This window comes from Geospiza fortis, unplaced genomic scaffold (genome assembly GCF_000277835.1).
Source record: "Geospiza fortis unplaced genomic scaffold, GeoFor_1.0 scaffold1048, whole genome shotgun sequence".
Lineage (NCBI taxonomy): Eukaryota > Metazoa > Chordata > Aves > Passeriformes > Thraupidae > Geospiza > Geospiza fortis.
Window position 1 is genome coordinate 284,260 of NW_005054619.1, and position 13,298 is coordinate 297,557.

At 38.2% G+C, this 13,298-nt stretch overlaps 1 protein-coding gene across 2 annotated transcripts in view; it reads left to right on the forward strand.

The window, feature by feature from the left end:
• The window catches only part of RNF38 (ring finger protein 38), a 96,986-nt gene that overhangs the window by 41,210 nt on the left and 42,478 nt on the right, over nt 1-13,298 (forward strand). Inside the window, exon 1 of one of the 2 annotated variants that reach the window (XM_031064721.1) lies at nt 6,080-6,112. The exons of the other annotated variant lie outside the window; for it this stretch is intronic. The gene's annotated coding sequence lies outside the window, so the exon portion shown is untranslated. Of the gene's footprint in view, nt 1-6,079; nt 6,113-13,298 lie in introns of those variants that run through there. 2 annotated transcript variants of the gene reach the window in all.

A 13,298-nucleotide genomic window follows, 5' to 3' on the forward strand; every position in this document is an offset into this window, starting at 1 on the left:
CCCCCGTACAGGTAGAGGGTGAAGGAGGACGTGTGGCCTGGGCCGACGGGGAGCCCGAGCTCCTTCCACGTGCGCGGCCCACGAGGTGGAGGAGAGCTGGGGAAGGGATGTAATTGTCTGATGTTTTTAAAGCTGCTTTATTTGCTTTGGCAAAAGGCAGAACTGGAACCTGAAAATTATCAGGCTTTCCGGGACTGAATTGCTGTGTGCTGTCTTGAGGTTAATGTGCAAGGCGGTAGCAAGTGTTTCGGAAGCGCTGAACGTCCTCCCTTCAGTGTAGTAAAATGACGTCTCTAGGTGTCTGTAATCCTCTTAAATTAGTCGAAAGAACACCTGTTTAAGGAAACATTGACTTAGCAAGCATACGTGTTAGGGCATTCGGTATTTTTTAGTGCACGTGACTTAATCCCTATTCCTAAAAAACACAAACGGGGTTTCTTTTTTTAATACTTGAACTGTAAAATTACATCTTTTATCCTTACAAACTGTGTTTTTAAATGTCTGGTGCATTGAGATCTTAAGTGGGGATGCCCATTTCAAATTGTAACTTTAGAGCAAGTAGCTTAGTTATTATTTACACAGAAGTTCATTGAACTGGAGGTCATGACAATGTTTATGAATGTATGGTATTTGCATTTTGAAAGAGATTTTTGAGGGTGGTATTTGAAGCAGACCTGCATTTTCTGATAAGTTCCTCACATGTAGAGTGGGGCAAGCGGAATGGTAAGATGAACGGGATTGATAGAAGTCTGCCATATTCAAGTACTGAATTACATTACAGTTTGATTCGGTGTTGCTGATGATGTGCTTGTTCTTAAATGTCATTCACTGAAGCAACTGCTTTGGTTTCATTTGCCAAATTTATGCTATTTGTCCACATCCCGGGGATCTTGCTGTCTGCTGACCCAAAAGACTCCTTAACTGCTTTGCAGCATTATATTACATTACCTTTCTTACCTTACCTGTGGTGGTGGTATTAGAGGCTCACTGGTCTGAGAGAGGAAAAAACTCCTTTTGGATACTAATGTGTGAAGTAAGAGAAAGGAGAGTGCAGTCATTGCATTATTAAGTCTGAGATGGAAGAGCAGATAGCTTTTGTGGCACGTTTCATGGCTAGTGATAGTTCATAATGTTTTTGATCTTCCTTACTCACCAAATCTCTGGGCAAAAATGAACTATATGCATACATAGAGTAACATGTGAAGAAAGTTTTCAGGGAATTGTTACTTGGAGTTATACTACTTGTGAAAAGTGTCAATTGTGAAAAATTGTATGTAAATAAAAGGGTCTTAAAAAGTAAAGATTTCATTATCTCCTTTGTGAATCTTTGTTATCTCATAGACTTACAGAGTAGGTTAAACTTGATTTGATTCTTATCTGGTTCACTTTGTGGGGTTTTTATAATTAACCAAAGTATAATAAATACTGAATTGAAGTTGCATGTTGTTAAGTCCTTGCTTTGTACCTGGGCTGGTGTGGAAGTAACAGTATATAATTGTCTTCTGAAACACAAGGATTTGGCTCAGAAGCTTACATTAGTTGAATCAGTTACTGTTGAGATTTGTCAAGTTTATGTATCAGCTTTTCTAAATATTTTTGTAATATGGCTTACTGACATTATAATAGATAATTTTTATGATTTAAGGTGGACTGTTGAGGAAGTTAAGTTATTGTTTCAACTTTTTGCTAAAAACGTCTTTAAGAGTTGTGATGGTTTTTATGTAGCATCTTCCTAAAATATAAAAATTGTGTGGTGAGGGAGGGAAGTTACTTCTTCAGATCTGCCTGCTGTTGAATTGTAGTCTTGTACTATGAAACTGGTCTTGTCATAAGTCAAATACGTCATACGTGTTTGTTTGTAGAGACAACATGGACTGAGTTTCTGGTGATCTAATGAGAATTTGTATAGAGCAGGTCTTTGAGTTACAAAGTTCTCAGGTAGTCTTTGTGTTATTTTACCATCCCCACCTTGCTTCAGAAGGATGTGAAAGGTGGAAATAAGGGTAGAGGAAAGATAAAGAACTACTTTTTTCCTAATTTTAGTCAGAAAGTTGTTTTGCCTGTGGAGGAGTGATTCTTAAAACTTGCGGAAGATACAGGCTTGAATTAATCCGTTAATATGGAAGTAGAACTTGTGGTTTCCTTTTCTATGTAAGAACTTACATCAAGTTAAATTATCTAATACAGAATATTTAAATTCTGCTGTGGGCAGAACTTGATGACGTCTGTGATTTAACAGGATGGTTTTAATATTTTTTACTCTTCAGCTTCTCATGGGAGTGGATAGATTCTTCTTTTACTAAGCTCTTTAAAAATAAGGAAACTTGTTTTGCTTTTTGGTGCCCTCTACTGATGCCTGTTTGTCAGAACATTGAAAACTGGTGCTGGTTTTGGCCTTTAATAGCACTGAATGCTAACAACAGCTGCCCTTTAAAAGCAGCGGGAAGGGGAAAGAGAGAAAAGAAGCCCTTTTACACCTTGAGTATTTTGCTGTTTGCCTTCCAACCAGTCTGACTGGATTGCGTTGGAACTGTACCTCACCTGGTAGAAAAGTAGGTAAGCAGCAGATACCTGACTTGCTACTGTTTTCTGTTGGCACTGTAGCAATAGAAAGACTGATTCCTTTGCTTTTCTCCTCTCAGGAAAATACGGACATTCTTCCTTTAATGTATGCAGTTCCTGGTTCTCAGTAAATACATTCCAGGTTTGCTGTCTCAGAATTTTTTATCTTCTTATTTGTTTTCAATAACTTTGCTTTTTTTGTATTTCCCACTGGTACCTCAGTTATTACAAAAAATAACCAGTGCTTCATTTGAGCACCACTACATAGGCTGTGCTTTGCTTACTTTCTGTTTAAGTAGCTCTTTCATCTCATCAGTCTTGCAGTTTTGTTCGTTTGCAAAGTCTGTGAACATCTCTGTTCTAGAAAAATTCAGAAATTGCATTAAGTCAGTTACATTCTCTCTACAGAACCTCTTACCTTAGCCTTGTGGTCTGTCTTTGCCAGCTTTGTTAATTTCTGACAGAAGTGGCTTTTTTTTTTCTTTTGTGACACTGCAGTAACCATAAATTGTGTGAGAAGGGATAAGAACATCCATGGCACAATTTATGGTGCTGCTGAGCAGATGCTCTGTCTGGCAGTCTTCATGGAAGCTTTAGGAAATTCTTTCTAGACAAAAATTCGGGACTTTTCTTCCTTATTCAGATGACCTTATTAGATGACCTGTTGGGACTGTTCTTTAAAAAATTTGTGGTGTGATGAATATTTTTGATGAGCCTCATTTTCAAAATCTAATTCTTGGAAATTTATCTCTTGTCAGACCGTTTTGTTTGCAAGTACTGAGGGGGAGGGCGTTTTTGATCTGTCTTCTGTGTTTGTGTCTTGGTAAAACATCAGAACCGAATACAAAGCAAGATGGAAAATCAAGAGATGGGAGACATAAAAGACTAGAAAATTCATTTAAAATAGCATTTTGTAAGCATTTGTGAAGACAAGTGAGTTCCAAGTGGATGAGTATGGCTTTGAGAAAAACATTCAGATATGGGCACAAAGGACCTCGTAAGACCAATAGGCATTTACTCATTTTGTATGTGAAGCTCTACTGAGCATAGGTTACAGATCATATGTGGCGCTTTCTTCCTCTTTATTTAATTTCCTTACTGTATCAGAGAACAGCCAGAGTACTTTTTCTCAAATTTAAATACAGAGACCTAGTATAGTGTTTGTATTCTTTGGGTCTGCTTTCTATAAGCGAATATGTGAATCTGTTTTGTTCACCATTGGGCAGGACTTGAGAGTGTTTTTAAAAAGGACACATCTCACCAAATTTCTTCATGGTTTTAAGTTCTTAATGCCTATTTTTTCCTCCTTATAAAAGGTGTGGGATAAGGTTTAAGAAGTGAGTCAGCAAACCATGCCTATTTGAGTGTGTTTGGGGAGCAAGGCGGATGTTCCTTTGCCTATCATCTAATGTGTATCATGGTTTGTTTTTTATTGACCTTCCTTTGACTTCATGTGAGAATAATCTTGTTTTCTAAAGTAAATGGAAAGATCTACACAAGTAGGAGCTGTTTTTTGAAGTTGAGAACCTGCAGTGTTTCCTCCTGTGTTCCTTGTTAACTTAGCAGAAAATGCCAATTCTTTCTTGGTTTTGTCCTCTCAAATAATTTGTCGCTTACATTGAGGAGCGACTTCTTTACCCATTACATGACCTGTTTGATGACAGCCTCCCAACATGTGTGTTTTGCAGGGGCAGAGGAACCAGCCACTGCTGTAGTAGTTAATATGTTTACAGGGCCTTTACTGGGTCTGACACATGTAAAAAAGGAAGTTCTATAAGCTACTAAGGGTAAAAGGTGTGTTTAAATCCCAGCTCTAGAGAAGAACATTTTTTCCTCTAAGCTTTTTAAAGCAACTCTTAATTTATCCAAGCTGTTGATAAAAACTAAATTATATGTATATATTTAAATCAAGTAGTCTCTATTATGTAGCACATTGTCTAAATCGGATGAACTTTGAAAAGAGTAAAAGAATCATTTAGATTGAAAAGGACCCATAAGATGATCAAGTTCAGCCATTAACCTCGTACTGTCGAGTCTAGCACTAAATGACCTCCCTGTGTCTATCTTTTTATTGCCTCCAGAGATGGTGACTCAGCTGCTTCCCTTGCCTGTTCCAATGCTTGACAATGCTTTTTGTGAGGAAAATTTTCCTAATACCTGATTTAAACCATTTCTGGTGCAAACTGGGGTCATTTCTTCTTGTCTGTCACTTGGAAAACAGATCAACTGCCACCTTGCTGCAGCCTGTTTTTTCTGGTAGCTGTGGAGAGAGACAAGGTCTCCCCTGAGTCTCCTTTCCTCCAGTTTAAACAACCCCAGCCTCCTCAGCCGCTCCTCATAAGACTTCTGCTCCAGACCCACCATGTTCCAGCACCTCAGTGCTGGAACCCTCTTGGGGGCCTAGAACTGGACACAGCACTCGAGATGTGCCCTGACCAGTGCCAAATCCTGCTGTTGTTGAGGCTGTTTCTGCAGTGTATCTACATGCTGTAATGTAAATAAATTAATTTTTAAAAAAAGTTTAACAAAATATTAATCATCACATTGTGCTTTATGACCCACTGTGTCCAGCCATAGGTGATGAAGAGTTTACTTATCCTAAACTGTGTGAACGGCAGAGTTAAGCCTTGATATTTATTTCACCTGTGAAAATTTGTATTTGATTCATTGTGTAGTTTCTTAAACAGATGAAGAGTATTTGTTGGGGCTTCAAATTTCTAACAATACAGAGAGACTGAAGCAATATAGAGAGAAAATTGTGGTATGAACTGAGAACATGTAAACTACATTACATACAGAAATTTTTAACAGTATGGTGTGCTGACCAGATACTTCCATCTTCCTGTAATGCAGGTCAGTATTGTGATGACAAGCAACAGTGAAGGCAGCCAAGTGTAAATATGTGTTACTACAATACAGGTTGAGTTATTATGCCATTAGTCCTCTCACTAGGAACAGATTTCAGACGCCGACTTGTCCTTATGCCTGTTGCAAATATCAGTTATAGTAGTGTACTTAATGTTTTCATTGGTGTAAATGTTAGGATGTTCTCTTGATGCTATGTCAACAAATATAGTCAGTGTAACATCCGTTAAAACAAATAAAAGATTTTGGTCTTCAGTGCTCAAGTGATAGCTTGTCCATTTACATATGTTGTGTTTCATATATGTGTGTGCATACCAGTGTGCATCTGTGTATGTGTAGTTTAATATAGGGAAAAAATCTTAAAGTGCAAAGAGTGTGATTTTGGTTTTTTACTTGTAATGAATGTCCTAGTTAACCTGTCTCCACTGAGGTACCTGTATTGTTAATTTCACATGTCTAAGTGGCAAAATCATTAGTGAATACACACTGAATATGCAAACTTTGTGTAGAGTAGACTTAGGTATTAAGCAATTTTGAGCCAGATTCTCTTCGGATGCCTGGTCCCTCAAAGCAGGAAGAGCAGAATTATGTTTAAAATTGAAAATGTGATCTTTTTCAGATGCGTGTATACCTGAGCACCTTGTCTTGATTTCCCCACTTCACTCTTGCCCTGGGATTATTTTAAGTATGTCAATTTCAGCATATTTTATGACATTTAAAGAAATTTTTTTACAGTAATGAATACATTTTAATGGTACGTGTGCAAAGTTTTATGTGTTTCAGCTTTATATATAGGAAAATGATAATGATGATGATGATGATAATGATCTGTAATTCTGTAGTATAAAACTTATCCCCTCTTACATATGAAAGAGGGGATCAGGACTCTGTGGAGGCCCAGAGATAGCTTTTAACATCATCACCTGAAATAACACCTTCTATAATTATGTAAGATGGTGTGAATGTCAAAACATGGATACTTTACCTCAGATCTGAGTAGGCATTTTGAAGATTGACTGATAGAAATTATCAGTGGGAAATATTTTTTAAAAGTCTTTTTGGATACCAGTACTGTTTGTTGCATAACTCTTTCAATTTTCAGTTTTAAGAAAACTTGAAATGTTTGCTATCATAGTACATACTAATTGCAGGGAACATCTGCAGAAATAGCACAATTTTTTTTTTCATTTTCTATCCCACATACCATTCCATTTCTATCACATACTGACAAAATTGAAACTGTGACCATAAATTGGGATTTTAAGGTAATATTAATATTCTTCCAGCAGTTGGATTTTTTAAAATAGGGAGGTATAGCTGAGGCTTCTTCTCATATTGATGTTTGGTTGGTATTTTTGGATTGAGAGTTAAAGATTCCCATTCAGAAGAAATAGAATTATGTGATACAAAAATAAATACTTGCTAATGTGAGTGTGGAGCATTTAAAGTGCTTTGATTCATTCCTGCAAAAAATGATTGCAAAACCTTTTCATATTTCAAAGGACTGTTTGCATGCAGCAAATACTGTAAGCAGTTGCAAATACTAATAAATTTAATATTTGAAGAACTTTGATATGGTTATGTGCTGCTTCGGTTCTTAAACCTTCTTCACTGTTAGAAAAGGAGGTGCTACAGTTGTGATATATGGATTTTACTGTCCATTTTGTATGAGCAAGAGAGCTTGAAAATGAGAAACATGTAGTCTTATTAAAACACTTCCCTCCTTTTTTTTAATGTTATTGAGTTCCATAGTGCTGAATATGATGCTAATATTTTTACATTTTTCTAATGCCTTTGTGTGTTTTAAATTCATGTGCAGCAAAGTAATATTCCAGTGTTTGGAATGAAAATTTGCTATCTAATAATCAAATTCCTAGGGCTGTTTCAAGTACTTACTGTGTGAAACTTCAGCAGTTCAGATGTAGTTGTCTGTTAATGTTGTTATTTGTATATCCTAAATATTCACTTAAGTGAGAAATACATTTCAGAGAAGAAACTGATATGGAGAAAACACTGGAAAAACACAGACATGTCAGTCTGATGTAGAATAAGCAACAAATCAAAATTCAGCTGTTAATGGTGTTTTGACCATAAGTAAAGCAAGTCTTCATTGGACTGTCCTGTATGTCAGTGTTTCTTCTGTAGTAGGAGCCCAGAACTGCACACAGTACTCCAGATGCTATCTTCTAGGACTTTTACAAGAATTCTCTCATTTTGGCCCTTCTTCCAGTCACCTGGTTTTTTTTTAAACAGTTCTGTAGATTGCTGTGTGGTTTGCTATTGTATGCCTCAGCTCTTCACAGATAAACTTTGCATGCCGTATTCGTTGTCAGTTCTGATTGCTGAAGAACAAATTGGCTTTTGTGCCTGCTGTCAGTAAATAATGAATTAATCCTGTTAGCTAGAAATGAATTATGGATGGCCAGAAAGATTACTGAGGCACGTTCTTGGTACAGTTGTTACAGCTATAATTTATACATACCATGTAATTGATATATACCATCATAGCATTGAAAGACCAAAAAAAAGAGATGAACTTGCACTTCTTTTTACTATGTCTGGTAATGTTCTTGTTTCACAAATTGTGTTCCTTTTACTAAATATTGTGGAAAGTTCTGCTGTTCCACTCTCAGAAGGGCTCTTTAATTCAGAAAAATTACTTAGAAACCTGATATATATAAAGCTGCTGCAGAAGATTTTGTACCAGCAGCCTGACATGGCTATTGAACTTTGGTTTCCATTTTAAGATGTAGTGGCTAGTTTTCTTCTTACCACATAATCATATTTCAGAAGCAAGTTAAAGAAAATATTGTAGGCTTCTTTTCAGAATGACGTGCCTTGCTAAGCACTATTCTGTCCAAATTGATGTACTTTCTTCAACAGAGATATCACCAGGAGCATGAAGTTTTTTAATTGCCTTTTTTTTTTAGATTTTACTGTGGCTATAGGAAACAATGTCATGCTTAGTGTTTTTTGTTCTCTGTGGAATTTTCATCCCAAGTGCTAGTTACAGATTCATTTTCTTAATTCTTGAGAGTGTGAGAATTAAGACCAAAAAAAATGAAGAAAAAAATTCTGAAGTGCAGAAAGAAATTATCTTCCTTTTTGAATACTCAGATATATCTGGTGTTCAGTGGGGAACTGTAGATACAGGGATACTTCACACCTCAAGGGTACATCTTGAAGTACCCTGAAGTCCTATATGAGTTGCACTTTGCTTCTTTCACAGGAAAAAGGCTTCCAAAAGCCTTACGTTTAGCATCTGCAAAATCACAGCAGCTGGAGTTGGAAGGGATGTCTGGAGATCATCTGGTCCAGCACTTCTACTGAAACAGGGCTAGGTAGAGCTAAGTGCCGAGGTCCATGGCTTTTGAGATGATCCAGGGAGAGAGACTCCACAGCCTCCAAGAAAACTGTGCTGGTGCTCAGTCAAGTTACTCATGTTCACATGGAGCCTGCGGTGTCTATCTGATGAGATAGCCCTGAGCCTTCTCTTTTCTAAGCTGATCAGTCAGTCCAAGGCTGTCTCAGCCTTTTTTTGCAAGAGGTGCTCTAGGTGCGTCATCATGTCTGGGACCCTTTAATGGAGTCTCCAGTATGTCAGTCTTGTGGTGGGAGCCCGGAACTGCACACAGTCCTCCAGATGCTGTCTTCTAGGACTTCTGCAAGAATTGGCTCGTTTTGGCCTTCCTTTCAGTCACCTGCTTTTATTGAAACCGTTTGCAGATTTGGGAAGGTCTGCATTTCTTTGCCAACTTTTTATTAGACCAAATTCAGATTTCCCTTACTGATCCTTCATCAGGAAGTTGTCTAGCATGTACTCAGACAGTCAAGTTTTTAAGTTTTATCCTGGTCACAATTCTGAAATAAAAGCTTGACTAGAAAAAAATGGCTCTGAATATTACTGGTAATGAGGTGTTTAAGTAAAATTGGAATTACTAAAAAAAAAACCAAAACACATGAAACATTATTTACATTCTAGGATTTCTGTCTAGTGCCTGGCAGATGCAGGGTGTCAGTATTAGATGCATGGACATCAATATTAGAATTTTTATTTTCTCACCATGTACCCATTTACCTTGACTTCATGACTATGTTATACCAAGATTGTGCTCATCGTCGACAGCTGTAACAGTTTGCAGTTCTTACTAGAGAAGTCACTGTATCTGTTCCAGATGTTCTCTTACTCATGAAAAGAGGTAAAATGGTTATGTGAATGGTGGTGAGTTGAAGCAAGGGTTCTGAATCCTGCCTACCGTGCAGAAGTAGAACGAGCAATGTTACATGCTCTAATTGGACTGGCACACGGTTGGCAGGATGAAAAATATCACTGTGCTGGCCAGTGCAGCTAAGCCAGCAAAATTCTTTGGGCAAATCCAATTATACTAGCAAAAGATTCTTATTCCTGGTGTTTATTTTGTCAGCTGAAGTTCCTCTAAAGAGCTTTTGCCAGTGAAAGATGTGTGTCATTACAGTATGATTCTGCCGGCAAATCTTTATACATGGAGAGGTCCTTTGTCATCCAGCTTTGAGTCCAGCTGGATAATCCTTGTTTATTTTGTCTTGAAAAAAGCACACCAATTAGGCTTGGAAGTAGTCCACTATTTCATAAAATCTGTTACTTTTTGCCGCTTTTGTGGCACAGGGCTTTTAATTTACTGCCCCATCGTTGCTTATTATAGCTGGTCCTTTCTGGTTTTATTTAAAGGTAATGTCAAACTTCATGATCCCCAAGAGCTTTTAATCTGCTAGCTTACAAGTCAGTATGATGCCACTTTTTCATTCTATTCTTTTTTTTCCCCTCTCACCGTTATACAAAATGGAGATGTGGATCCCTCAGGAATAAGGCAGGACAATAAGCATGTGAAAGCTTTGGCTTTCATGCAAGCTGAATTACCACTGTGGGAGCCCTGAGACACCAGTGCTGATCAGATGGGGACCTGATTGGGAGTGAAGCTCAAGGGAAAGCACAGCAGGGAAGGATGATAAAATCTGTGCTTATTAGTACACAATGTATATGCAGTGTCCTGTTTTGCTCGTTAGGGAACTGGCTGATGAGTGCAGGTGCTCCTGTCTAGATTCCAAGATCTGCATCTGGCATCTGTCGTGTGTACTAAAGTACATACAGATGGGGGTGTGTGAACTATCCTGGGTTATCATGGCAAAAAGATAAAATGTCCTTTGGACTTTGCATACCTGGATGGGAGAGACAAACTTTCCTGGTTTACCATAAGAAATTCATCTCATCCCCTACACCAACCCTTTGATTTTCATTAAATATTCCTGTTTATTAGGGCAAGGGTGAAGGGCTGTTGTTTATTCCCATATTCTTCTTAGTTTTTACTGTTTTCAGAAGTAATCTTCATTTCACTCTTCCTGGACTGACGAAGTGATTACAGTTGTTGCTCTGTATTGTTCCTGAAAGAGTTTTGTGATCTGTAAGGGAACATGGAAGGAGAGACCATCAGCTCGTGTAAGTTGTGTCTGGTCAAGGAACGTTTGAATGCCATAAGGGGATATAAAGAAAAGGAGTAATAAATAGGAACATTTTAAGGCACAAATCTGTTGAACCAAAAAATAAGGGAGGTCGATAAAAGGACCAAACCTGATTAGTCACTAATTGAAGAGGGTATGTGGAATGTAGCAGTGTTTAATTCGGTGAGATTATTTGATTGTAGACCTCATTGCATGGCATTATGAGAGAAAGGAGAGAGCCATAAGCAAGATATGGAGAGAGACACAAACCTGCCAGGCAAACTTAATGGAGACAAAGACAAGAAACAAAACCTGGTCTGTCACAGTAACTGATGAGCTATCAGAAATGTGCACACAAACACAGATTCTGTGATTGATCAGGATGCAGCCTTGAGAGTCTAGGTTGTTGGGGCTGGTCAGTGAGACTATGCCATCTGAGAAGGTGATTTGCAAGGGAAGGGAGTTGGAAAAGGGACAAAATGAGGCCAGACAGAAAAAGGGCTGATGCTGGTGAACTGTGGCTAGTCTTTACCCTTGTTTGGCTGAGCCGTGTGCATGATCTCTGCAGTCTGCCCTATTTTATTAGATCTTTTCTTAACTGCCTCTCTATGTAATTTCACTTTCTGTACCATATGTGTGAGTGCTGCAGGGGCTAAGTGAGACCAGCTTGAGTAGAAACCAGGCCAGCAGCTGGAGTCCCTCTGGAGATGTTGGCAACAGCCAGGTCTGCATTGCCAGTGGTAGAAGTGAGTGAGGTTCTTGGTGGCAGGAGCTGGAGGGGCTGTAGCTATCTGAATTATTTTGTTGGTTTCCTACAGAATTTGTATCTATAGTGACAGCTACAGGGGAGTTGTGTGAGCTTGTAAACTCTGTGTTGTAATGCCACACCAAAGTTAAACTTCTGCAGCTTCTGGTTTCTGTGGAAGAGATGGAAGACAGTAATGCTTACAAAGCCATCTGGCCTGAAATGGCTTCATCTGTCACATAAGTGATTTCCCTTGCCTTGGTTTTAGGGTTGTCGGGCACAGCTCTTGCAGAGCTTATTTGACCTCAGCCAAAAAATGTACTTAGGATTAGTTTGGTCTTGCATTATGAACAAGCCACTGCATTTGGATGTAACTGTCTGTTCAGCCCAAGAACTTGCTGTTATTGTAGGTACAATCAGACTAACAGAAATGTTGAAATGTAGTTCATATTGAAGTTGTTAGAATTGTTGGAGCAGATAGGATATGCAGAATACTCAGTTTACTAGATGCCTGTAGTTAAATTTGAAAATGCTTATAAATGTTAATGTTAACCAACTTGTATTGATGCCTTGAGAAAGCTATCTAGAACATAGGCTAGACAGAGTTAAAGAATAGAGTAGGTAGATGTTAAAAGTTATAAAGGATACACCTTGGGCAGTGTAAGAGCCTGGCCAGGGCTACACCCAAGATAAACCCAGACTGGTTACGAGGTCCCACACTTCCTTAAATTTTGGTCTATTTGCGTATTGGGCTTAATTGTCCAATTACACCTTCAGATTATGAAGTCCCATTCTTCTTGTTTTCTCTCTACAGTTCACCCTTGTTTATGCTCTTGGGCCTTAAATTGTTAATGGTTGTCCTTGGTCCCAAGCTAGAAAAAGAATTGTTTTGTCTACCTACTCTGTGAAGAGGGCTTACCAACACTTAGTATGAAGCTCAGAACTACGCATCGAGGCAGCACAGAATCTGAAAAATATTAAAGCTAAAACTTAGGACTTCAGTGTCATGGGGAAAAATAATTTCCTTTTCAGTATGCAGTCATGAAGAGGAAACATGCAGCTGATGATTCCTGGTCAGCCTGTGGTAGCGTTTTATAGGGCATGCCCATCAGATTATCCTTATATAAAGCCTTCTGTGGGCTATGCATGAGAATACTCCTGAAGTATTAGTTTGCTTTTAAGATACAGGTTTTTTGTGGGCTACAGGATAGATGTAGTTTATTCTCTGAATTTGAGATGGAGGGTATGGAGTAGTTTCTTGTGTTTCCCAGAACCATTAAGTGGAAATATATAGGGAGTTGGAGAGGAAAATGATTTTCAGATATTTGCAGTAATGGCTTTGCTAATAATTCCATTCTGTGACAGTTAATAATCAGTGTGTGGGCACAGTATTTATAATTTTGCTGGGAAAGGACAGTGGCAAAAACACGCCTCAAAGGGTGTTGTCTTGGTGAAAATACCTTGTTTTTCTCAAATAAAATGGAAAAGCTTTCAGATAAAACATTACTGCAAGAAACATATACAGAAATAGAACAAATACTTTTAAACGGTGTTTTACAAACAGGCAAACTCTGTATTCACCCTTATTACCATTACAGTAATGAGAGTTTATGGGGTGCACAGATGAGTATGAGACAACTATACTACGTAT